The sequence below is a fragment of the Podarcis tiliguerta genome (assembly GCF_965153285.1).
Source record: "Podarcis tiliguerta genome assembly, chromosome: 5".
NCBI classification, from domain to species: domain Eukaryota; kingdom Metazoa; phylum Chordata; class Lepidosauria; order Squamata; family Lacertidae; genus Podarcis; species Podarcis tiliguerta.
The window spans coordinates 91,674,997-91,686,321 of NC_139538.1; the positions used below are offsets into that span (position 1 = coordinate 91,674,997).

An 11,325-nucleotide genomic window follows, 5' to 3' on the forward strand; every position below is an offset into this window, starting at 1 on the left:
CTCTGTGTCTCTTCATCCTCTCCTGCTGTGCCCGCGCTTTCCTTTTTATCACCTCTGCACCCCTTGCCTGTCAGCCAGCCTTTCCTGAAAACCTGTCAGATGTTTTGCAGCTTCCTGGCCTTCTGTGGCCACCACCTCTTTTCACCACCCATCTCTAGACAGCCATTCCACTGATTCCATTCCTACACACACACCAGTTTTCTTTTCCTACTGATTCTCAGTGCTCTGAGGCTGCTAAGTATGACCAGTCCTCTTTGGGCTGTTTTGTAGGCCTTCCTCCCTTGGGTTTGATTTGTCACATTTTGTACCTCCAAGCATGCTGAAGAATTTTTTTCCTGCCCAGTGGCCTCATTTCAGTCACAAAAATTGGAATGAGTGGTCAGAAATCCCTGACAACAGAAGCCAGACTTGCTTACCTGAGAGCCTCATAACTTGCTCAAGCTCAGTCACCAACATTCGAAATAGGTAAGTGCAAATAATGAAGTCTTTGTTTCTCGTTAGCTGAGGAAATGGGAGGAGGATATGTCTTCATTTGTAAGCTGTGGTTTTGGACCTGTTTATTTTGACTGCTCTATTAAAGTAGCATAAAACTACTTTTTTTCTTCTTCTAAAGTTGAATACTGTGGCTTGGAATTAAAATTACATTTCCATAAAAACATCAGAATCGTCAAAGGCAGCGCATAGACTTGGGCGGATGCTTGTTTATCCTGAGCTTTTAAAATTAATATTTACTCTACTAAAAAAAACCCACCCTTTATGGCTTCGGCACCTGTAAAGAACAAGGCTGGATCTATATATGCATCTGAATGACATTAGAAAAATGCATTTGCAATTACTTGAATGTTTTGTCTGGCTCTGAGCAAGAACCTTCAAATTCTTCTTGAAGATTTGCTTTCGGTGAAATTCAGTGTGTGACAATTTTAGGGTATGTGAAATTTTCATAGTCTTACTGAAATACCTTTAACCTCCCTCAAAACTCCTCCCATGTTTTACCTAAGCTGGAACCTCAGCGTTTTGATATGGATAAATTCAGTGTTTGGTGTACTCTATAACATACTGGAGTAATGCTTTGTCCTGTCTGTGTGAGCAAGATTTTTACATTGGCACTGAACCTGAGAGAGACAGCCATTGCTTGTACCAAAGCTGGGCTTCAGCCTGCTCCTCAAATGTCAGCAAGACCAAAGTGTATTCTCTATTGAATTAAGTGACCTTTCATTTTACACACATTTGCCAGCTAATACCCTTGCAGCTTAACTCCACTTAATGCCACCACAGTTTCCTTAACTGGTGATAAAAAGGACCCCTGCTTTGAGCAAGCACTTAGTGCAATAAGCATAAAAGCTCTGTGCTTTGTGGGTTTCCAAGCTATTGCTGATCTGTCTTGAATAGTGTGGTTCTTTCGTAGCTCCATTTGACTTAACCACACGGTGCTGAGAGCTGCTGTCAAAGGGCATAGCGTGCCCTTTTCTTCTTCCAACCACTGGAGGGAGCAGGCGGGTAGGAAGATTCCTTGGGGTTAGAACCTGGTCTGAGAATATGCTGGAGGATTTCGGACAGTGCCTAACCAGCTGCTAGTAGCAGCCCAAGATAGGAAAAGAGGTGGCAAAGGAACACCTGGCTACTTTGAATGAATCCAGATCTGGCCACAGTGATCCATGCGACGGTCACCTCCTGGCTTGACTACTGTAATTCGCTGTACGTGGGGCTGCCCTTGAAGCTGTCCCAGAAACTCCAGCGTCACATGGAGGATGGAATATGCTTGTTTTCTGCTGTTTCAGAGGGTAGAACCTGAATCAACAGATTCCAGTTACATAAAGTAAATTCAGCTAAACATTGGGAAGATCTCCCTGACAACAAGAGCTGTTTGACTCTGGAACAGACTCCCCTTCTTTGGAGGTTTTTTTAACAGAGTTTGGGTGGCCCTCTGATGCTTTGTGTGGTTCCTGCATTGCAGAGGGTTTGGGCTAGATGAACCTTGAAGTACCTTCCGGTCCTGCAATTCTATGATTGTAGGTGGGCCAATGGTTCCCCTGAGGAGGGCTTGGAGGAGCAGAGAGAGGGGAGGAGAAAGCAATATTTTTCAGAGGGTGGGGAGGGGAGAAGCAAACTATGAAAGTTTTTCCTTTCTTTTAAAAAGGGTTTTGGTGCTGCTTCTCTAAGCTTTCCAGAGACTTTAATGCCTCCCTAAGCAGTGCTATATTGTGACGTAGTTTCATTCCCAGTATATTGTTGTGGGGAGGAAAATGGCAGCCTGTATTCTGGGAAAAATACTTAGCCTTGCGATCCAATGAGGATATAGTCCAGAGCACTTTTGGAAACAATAGCAGCCAAGACACAAGAGAACGCTTAACTATAACACAAGTTATATTCACGTGGCCTTGGATTCCACTCAAACTCTTTCAAATTAACCACAATCTATCCCCAAAATGTTGGAGAGTGTGCTACTCTTTGGGATTCCTGATCCACCGGTGGTGTGGGACTCTGTCCCGATACATTCATTCTAGCAAAATGTTTTCTCTGAAATTTCTATTACAGTTACTGGTAATCACAATCTGGTCTCGAATCCTACGTTGGCGGTTTTATCACTTGAGGGCAGTTTTAATCCCGAGTTCCCACCTTGAACCCGGTTCTCCTTTCTGTTGAAAACCTTACTTTTTGTTCCTGGTATGCGTATGTATGGGAAATAGCACTTTCTGAATGCTTGACCCAGCTCAGCAGAGTAATAAATGGACAGGAAAAGTGTGGTGGCCGCCATTTCTCAGTCCTAATATGTCAATGGGGATGGAATGTGTGGAAGGCCCCTTAATTTAGCTTCAGAAAGACTCATTTATGATGCAAATGAAATTCCTTCTGTAGGAGCTCCATGCTGTGTGGAATCTGACGCCTGCCGAATGTTGAATGTCAGTATCTTGCTTAAGTGTTCACTCAAGCTCTGTACTATGAAACTACCTATCACAGTCCCTTTCCCACAGTGCTGAACCTTGCCTCTTCAGGAACTGGCATAGTTCAGCTTAGTTTAGCTTGAAGTCCAGCTCTGGGGGCCTTCTGGCGGTTCCCTCACTGCGAAAAGTGAGATTACAGGGAACCAGGCAGAGGGCCTTCTCGGTAGTGGCACCCACCCTGTGGAATGCCCTCCCACCAGATGTCAAGGAAATAAACAACTATCTGACTTTTAGAAGACATATGAAGGCAGTCCTGTTTAGGGAAGTTTTAATGTTTGATCTTTTATCGTGTTTTTAATATTCTGTTGGGAGCTGCCCAGAGTGGCTGTGGAAACCCAGCCAGATGGGTGGAATATTTTTCTTCTTCTTCTTCTTCTTCTTCTTCTTCTTCTTCTTCTTATTATTATTACTACTACTACTACTACTACTACTACTACTACTAGGTGTGGCTGCTATCCAATATATTCATTTGTAAACCAGGCTCCTAAGTTTTAACTTTTCATAAATAATGGGGCATTGTGACTTTGAGCTTGATAACCTTCTGCCTCTGGTGCCTGCCTGGGACTGTAAAAAAATAGAAGTGAGACAAAATTTCACTTTCGGTTTGCATGGGTGATGGAGGTGGGATTAAAGACCAAAAGTGGGCAACTGGCCTGCTTTTCCCTGTGTCCGACTCCCCCCCCTTTCTCACCACCATCAGATTTCTGGCAATGGCTCTTTTTGGATGACCAGCAGCTGAAAAAACATCCCATATTTGTGCCCCTATCGCCCCATGTGGGTATGCTGTGTCAGCACTGTTCACAGAGGCTGTTCTGAGGGGAAGGCAGGTGGCTGGGAAACTCAGTAAGGTAAAGGTAAAGGGACCCCTGACCGTTAGGTTCAGTCGTGGCTGACTCTGGGGTTGCGGCGCTCATCTCGCTTTATTGGCCAAGGGAGCCGGCATACAGCTTCCGGGTCATGTGGCCAGCTTGACTAAGCCGCTTCTGGCGAACCAGAGCAGCGCACGGAAATGCCGTTTACCTTCCCGCCGGAGCGGTACCTATTTATCTACTTGCACTTTGACGTGCCTTCTAACTGCTAGGTGGGCAGGAGCAGGGACCGAGCTCACCCCGTCGCGGGGATTCGAACCGCCGACCTTCTGATCGGCAAGTCCTAGGCTCTGTGGTTTAACCCACAGCGCCACCCGCGTCCCTATGGGAAACTCAGTACAAGGCCGCAAAACAATCACCTTTCATATGTCTGACAATCACTATGCTGCCACCACACAGCCTGAAAATGGGGCTGTAGAAGCGGGGAGGGGGGGCATTTCAGCTTAGACTTGGTTTTTAATAAATGTGAGTGAGGGAGCTGTTAATCCCTTGACACTTGATACGCTTCAAAGGCTAATTCACCTTCAGTGAAGTTGGAAACACTTCATCAGGGTTAAATGTGTGTGTACAAACGCACAGATCATATCTGCATAAAATCAGTCTGGAGTGGGAAGAACCAGGGATTAATTAGCCTGGGAACTAGTGAGCCCTACCTCTCTGACAGTTCAAAATCCACAAGGGGCGTCTTTCTAGTATTTAACGATAGTGTCAAAAGAAGAGGAAGGGAATTTTGTTACAACGCAGGAGAAAACAAGAACGCCTGTGAAACTTAATTACGTATCTGCTTCATTGCAAGAGCCTTTTCCATTGCAAAAGTCCCTGGGAATTATATAACAATGTCAAGAGGCTAGGTTATATTACAAAGTCAACAGAAGTCAGCCGAAGTGCCTAGGGATGCAAAGAGAGGTGGGGAGGGGGGTAGATAATGTTACCAAGTCAGAAGCTATGACTCACTGATAGGACTCCTAATCCCTGCAAATCAGAAGGCAGCCAGTGAGCGCCACAGCTAACAGAGTACTAGGCAAAGTTTAGCTTCTTAATATTGAAGGGAAAGATTTCCCTGTCCAGCATGAAGCCTTTGGCCTAAGCTTGGCACAAAGGATGTGTCAAAGGAAGGAATCCTTTCTTGCAGGCTACAGAGCAGCTGCACACTTTTGCAAAATCTAGAATTGCAACACGTAATCAGATGAACGTCCCTCTGGATATCTGATGTAGGATTGTTAGAAAGGAACACCGATAAAATATTTTAGAAGGTTCTGAAATACCTTTTTTTTTTTTTGCGAAGTGCACAAGTACCGTATTTTTCGCTCTATAGGACGACTTTCCCCCCTCCAAAAATGAAGGGGAAATGTGTGTGCGTCCTATGGAGCGAATGCAGGCATATATGGGCAGAGCGATTCTATTTTCCAATTTTTGTCGCTGCTAACCTAGGCGGTTGGAGGATGGATGGCGGCTAACACATTTAGGTTGAATCCTGACAAGACAGAAGTACTGTTTTAGGGGGACAGGAGGTGGGTGGGTGTGGGGGACTAACGGTCATGAATGGGGTAACTGTGCCCCTGAAGGACGAGGTGCGCAGCCTGGGAGTCATTTTGGACTCACAGCTGTCCATGGAGGCGCAGGTCAATTCTGTGTCCAGGGCAGCTGTTTATCAGCTCCATCTGGTACGCAGGATGAGACCCTACCTGCCTGCTGACTGTCTCACCAGAGTGGTACATGCTCTGGTTATCTCTCGCTTGGACTACTGCAATGCGCTCTATGTGGGGCTACCTTTGAAGGTGACCCGGAAACTACAACTAATCCAGAACGTGGCAGCTAGACTGGTGACTGGGAGCGGCCGCCGATACCATATAACACCGGTCTTGAAAGACCTACATTGGCTCCCAGTACGTTTCCAAGCACAATTCCAAGTGTTGGTGCTGACCTTTAAAGCCCTAAACGGCCTCAGTCCAGTATATCTGAAGGAGCGTCTCCACCCCCATCGTTCCGCCCGGACACTGAGGTCCAGCACTGAGGGCCTTCTGGCGGTTCCCTCGCTACGAGAAGTCAAGTTACAGGGAACCAGGCGGAGGGCCTTCTTGGTAGTGTCACCCGTACTGTGGAACGCCCTCCCACCAGATGTCAAAGAGAAAAAGAACTACCAAACTTTTAGAAGACATCTGAAGGCAGCCCTGTTTAGAGAAGCTTTTAATGTTTAATAGGTTATTGTATTTTAGTGTTCTGTTGAAAGCCGCCCAGAGTGGCTGGGGAAACCCAGCCAGATGGGTGGGGTATAAATAAATAAATAAATAAATAAATAAATAAATAAATAATTTATTATTATTATTATTATTATTATTATTATTATTATTATTATTATTATTATTATACACAATATATGTTGAATCCTCCACTTGCCCAGCCCAGAGCAGAATGGAAAAACACAATGAGCAGTTCAGAGCAAAAGTATCGCTCCTTCCCTGACATGATTGGTTGCACCATACTTTGGCCCTGGCCTCCCTGCCAGATGACCTCCAGTGTTGGACCAGTAGGGAGGCTGCCTTCAGTGCCCTGGGATCCCCCATTCCCCATGGGAGGGTCACTGAGAGTCTTCTGGGGTGGGTTCCCCCCCAACCCTGCTGTTTCTCCTCTCCCAGTTAGGGCTTGCTTAGGTGGCAAGTGGAATGCATTTGTTAACATGCGCTTGTGGACATTCGATGAAGCTGAATGTTGGAAGATGCATGGAAGAAAGGGCAGCCAGGGCTGGTGGCCTCCAGGGTTGAAGCAATGCTTCTGATGGCCCATTGCTGGAAACCATAGGAGGGGAGAGATGCTCTTGTGCTCATGTTCTGCTCCCTGGTTTCCCACTGTGAGAACAGGATGCTGGACTAGGTGGACCATGGGCCTGATCCCAGAGACCTTTCATATGTTCTTGTGATGACCCCTAGCAACACATGTGGCAAAGTCCTTGGGAATGGAGTGAGTCCTGAGAGATTGCAGATACATGTGTTGCCAACCAGTCATTCCAAGTAGGGCTGCTGTTGGGCAGAGCATGTTGCTGATAATGTCAAGGTTGCAGGTTCGATCCTTGTATGGGACAACTGCATAGTCCTGCATCGTTGGATTAGATGATCCTCAGGGTCCCTTCCGACTCTATGATTTTATGATATAGGTTACATTATTAGCAGGCAGCACCTCCTTTAATCAGAGGACCAGAGCACAAATATTGGTAATAAGCCCCTGCTTGCTCATTTAAAGGTAGCAGGTTCCTCAAAGGCTCACACTGCATGCTGTCTCCAATATTTGAGGTTATTTTCATTATGGAGGTAGGATCTCCTGATGGTCTCACTAGGCCCAGACCTTCCCTATGTAGAGAAAGAGGCTGAAGGAGGTTGAATGACCAGGTCGAGACTTCTAGTGGGAGAAAGCAGGTGAGCGATCCAAGGCAGCAGCAACCCCTGTTTCCCCAACCATCCTTGGTCTAGGTGTGGGAACCCACCAAGTCTAGGTGGGTTCCCACAAGACAAGACACAGTGATAATAGCAAGAACCTTTATTGGACTACATAACTGGGAAACAGGAGCAAAGCAACTGCTTATGTACATTCCTCAAAGCCTGGGCCACTCCCACTCCCAACGTGATTGGCTATCCAAACCTCCAAGCTGCAAATCACGGCTCAGAGTTCAATGGCCAATGGCAGAGGCCCAAATCCTGAAATGTTCTGTGATTGGACATCATGTATCGAATCAGAACACAGGAGCTCAGAATCCTTAGTCCAGACTCAAGCTCAGGCAAACACAGACCGCTGAATATATAACAGTGGCAAGGGTCTTGCTCACACTCTCTCTGGGATGCATGGCAGGGAGGACTGCATTCCCTGGATCACAGCTGTGCTGCTGAGGAGGAGTGTCAAACATGAAGTTGAGGTGGGTGCTCTTTCCATGACCAGCCTTTGATGCTGCAGCCCCCAGACAGAGGGTGGGTGAATGGGCAGAAGCAACTCATGGGCAGCACCAGACACTCAATACTCCCCATCATGATGCCCAGAGCAGCAGCTGAGCAAGAGAGAGGAGGCAAGGAGCTGTCACGGCCCTCTCTTCCATGCTCTTCTCCCCTTCAAGCCGCAGCTCAAGAGGGCATGGTGCTACAGGGCAGGCGGGCGAATTTGCTGCTTATTGTTTGCTCAGCTCTCCTCGCTAGGAATGAAGGACGCTGTGGCGATCACACTCAGGGCCCCCCGACGTTTGACGGTCTATTGACCCTGTGCCGCCACTGCGATTGCTTTTTCCCCTGCCACCCCCCCGTATCTCACGGGGACACACGGAGTCGAGTCAGTTGTTAACATAAACAGATAATCATGTTTATTTTTAAATGCAGGCTTATGGTTTCAGTTAATTTTTCTCTTGTTAGTTTCTTATTCTTGGTTCCTAACAACTTCAAATTGATTATTCCAACTATCTATCTGACTCCACCTAACAATTCCTCTCACTCTCTCACAATACAACTCTACCAACCCACCGCCTATTCCTCCCTCTTCCTTCTTCAACTCCCAAACCTCAACCGTCAACTCCCAAACCTCAACTCTCAACTCCCAAACCTCAACCTCAACCTCAACTGGGTATCAAAACCTCCCACTCTAACTTTTATTCCCCCCTTGCATTCTCACTGGCCAATCACATCACACCTATTTTAACCCTTTCCTTATGACCCATCCTAGGAGGCAAACGCTACAGAGGCATTTGGGTTTGCTTTGCATTCAGCACAGCTCATCTTTGAAACTCACCGCCTCCAATTTTTGTGGTGTAGTTTTCTCAACGCATCAGGTATGTCCATCCGTCCTTTTGCTTGGACGTTGGGGCAGCTTAATGCACCAGCTCCGCAGCTACATGGCAAAGATAAATTGCAGGTAAGTTGAAAGGTTTGGTCCTTCGAAGGGCTGTAGTAGCGAGACTGCTAAAAGAGACCTTTGCTGTACTTTCAATAAGGATATATTTGAAGGCTAAGCCCTGGCATTGCCTGGCTCAGTACATTCACCCAGTTTCGTGTTCTGAAATGTCCCACGCTTTTAAGACACACACACACACCGAATGTACAGCTTGTCATAACAACAGTATTATTCTATTCTATTTTTATGTCTCCACCCTCTTACAACAGTGAAGTTTGACATGTTCATTTGGAACTCGGTGTCTCAACCTGAGGCTGAGCAGCATGCTTCATTTTCCTTCTCCGTTTTAACAAGTTGGGGAGGGAATGAAATAAAAACCAGCGGAAGAGTGGCATGGCTTCACCCACAGTACTACAGGAATCGTAGCAGAAGAAGAGAGCAAACCCAAATCGCTGTGGTCTGCTGTTGTGCTAAATTGCTGCCCACGCCATATTACGCTTTGAGAGCTTACAACCCAATGGAGATACTCTTAGGCGGGAGATAGGAGCGCAGCCAGCCCAAGATGTGCTGTTGAAGGGAACCTTCAGCGTGTATGCTTTCAAAGAGAATTGGTAAAAGAATTTGCACTGGAATGTCTGCCACATAAAGGTTCTTTAGTACTCCTGCATTAATGATTCTGCACTGGCCTCTTTGATTCCTCCCAAGCCATTGTTTCAATCCCCACAGTCCACCCTCCCCACCAAAAAAGTGGAGGTTAGTTGCAGGGCTGGCCCACCCATGAGGAAAGGTGAGGTGACTGCCTCAGGTGGCAGGATCCATAAGGGCCTTGTGGCTGCTGTTCTTGCCAGCATCTGCCCTAACAACAGCAGCAGTGGGTGCTGCTCTTATTCCCCTCCCCCCCCCGCAACATGCAGTTTTGCAGAGACACAGCCCTTGGGGGGAAGGAGAGTTCCGGTGTTTGAGCTCTGTGTCTGAATGCCCCCCCCCATTTTTAAATTGTATTTATTATTATTATTATTATTTTTGCCCTGCAAAAACCTGCTCTTTTGAAGCAGCATCGGAGCAAAGTTCAATTCAGGTTTCCTGCGCATTGCCGTTTGCTCCAATTCAGCAGTAAAGAGTGCGCTTTTGCGGGGAAAGCTCTGGAGCAAAAACGGGGTGGGGGCATTCAGACATGAAGTTTTAAAGCGTGGACCTGTGTGGATCTGCGCTTGCTGTATTTCTGTGCGTTTCCTCCATTTGGACGCCTTCCACGCTTGTCCCTGAACGAAACAAAACAGGACCCCTCAGCCACAAAACCTCCTTTTAACCCTCCTTGTAATGCAAGCATACCATACAGCTAGTGAGAGTGAGCATACGGCAGTATTATCTCTCTGCACCCCCATTTTTAATGTAAGCGTACGTTATCTGCACTATGACACCATGCCAGCATCCTACTTTCACTTTTGCAGCTTTTAATGTTCAGGCTGTGATTGCTATGCTGAACCTTTCTCTTGGTTCCACAAAAGCATCGGCAGCGAGCGCACGGGAGTTGCCTATGCCAGGAAAAAGTGGCATCAGTTGGGCATGTTGACATGGTGGCGCATCAAAGGTGGTAGTAAAAAAGAAAAGGGGAGCATCCCTGGAAGGAAAAGCTTTGAGATCTTTGCTGGAAGCTACGGACCATGCACAGATGGCTACTTTGTGCCCTGTGACCATCGCGAACATTTTGAGGGTGCCAATCCACTTGAGTGTGTGTGACCAGCCCGATACCATTAAGAGCACAGTGGGATATCAATAGACCCCTCTGCCTTCCCTAGCAGGAACCTGTGAGAAGAGGATTCCTCATCACTTGAAACCACTCTGCTGGATGACACTGTTGATGGAAAAGGAGGAAAAGGTCATGTGAAGAGGACCAGCAAACTCCACAGTTCAAATCTCATCTCAACCACAAACGATTCTCTCAGTCACCTTGATCTACCCTATAGTATATCCAATTTTATTTTCATAACAATCTTGTTGAGGTAGCCTCCCAAAAACCAACTTGCCGGCTAAATAGAGATTTGAACCCAGGCAATTTCTTGGCTTCTATTCATCATGGTACCCTGGCTTTCAAAAATGCAATTTGTGGGCACGTCGGGAGTTTCCCGTATTTTAATTTCTCACTTGCCTCACACTTAAATGTAATTAACTCGCTGTGTAATCCTGCAGGAAGTCCCAGCGAGTTTCATGGGGCTTACTCCTAGGGTCAATGGATGCAGGATGTCAGCCTTACCAACCAGAATGACTGTAGGCTTTTTCTGTCAAGTCTCCTTCCTGAATTCAAGAGGTGTGGAGGCTTTGAAGCAGTTGGGACAACAGCTTGATGACAAGCAGAGAAAAACCTGGTCCTGGCAGAGTTCATTGTGCAGCCTACTCTGTGCTGATGGTAATATTTTTCCTCCTTTTCCGTCAACAGTGTCATCCAGCAGAGTGGTTTCAAGTGATGAGGAATCCTCTTCTCACAGGTTCCTGCTAGGGAAGGCAGAAGGGCCTATCGATATCCCACTATGATGTGTTCACATACCACTTAGCAAGCTGGTCCTGGATAGCTCGGTTGGTTAGAGCATGGTGCCGATAACACCCAGGTTGCAGGTTCAATCCCCGTATGGGACATTTGCAGGGTTTGGGCC

General features: G+C 46.8%; 1 protein-coding gene across 1 annotated transcript in view; it reads right to left on the minus strand.

Moving 5' to 3' along the window:
* AKAP3 (A-kinase anchoring protein 3) overlaps window positions 1–6,209 on the minus strand; it is a 164,938-nt gene extending 158,729 nt beyond the window's left edge. Inside the window, exon 1 of the mRNA XM_083440744.1 lies at window positions 6,193–6,209. The gene's annotated coding sequence lies outside the window, so the exon portion shown is untranslated. The remainder of the gene's footprint in view (window positions 1–6,192) is intronic.
* Between the last annotated feature and the right edge of the window lie 5,116 nt (window positions 6,210–11,325).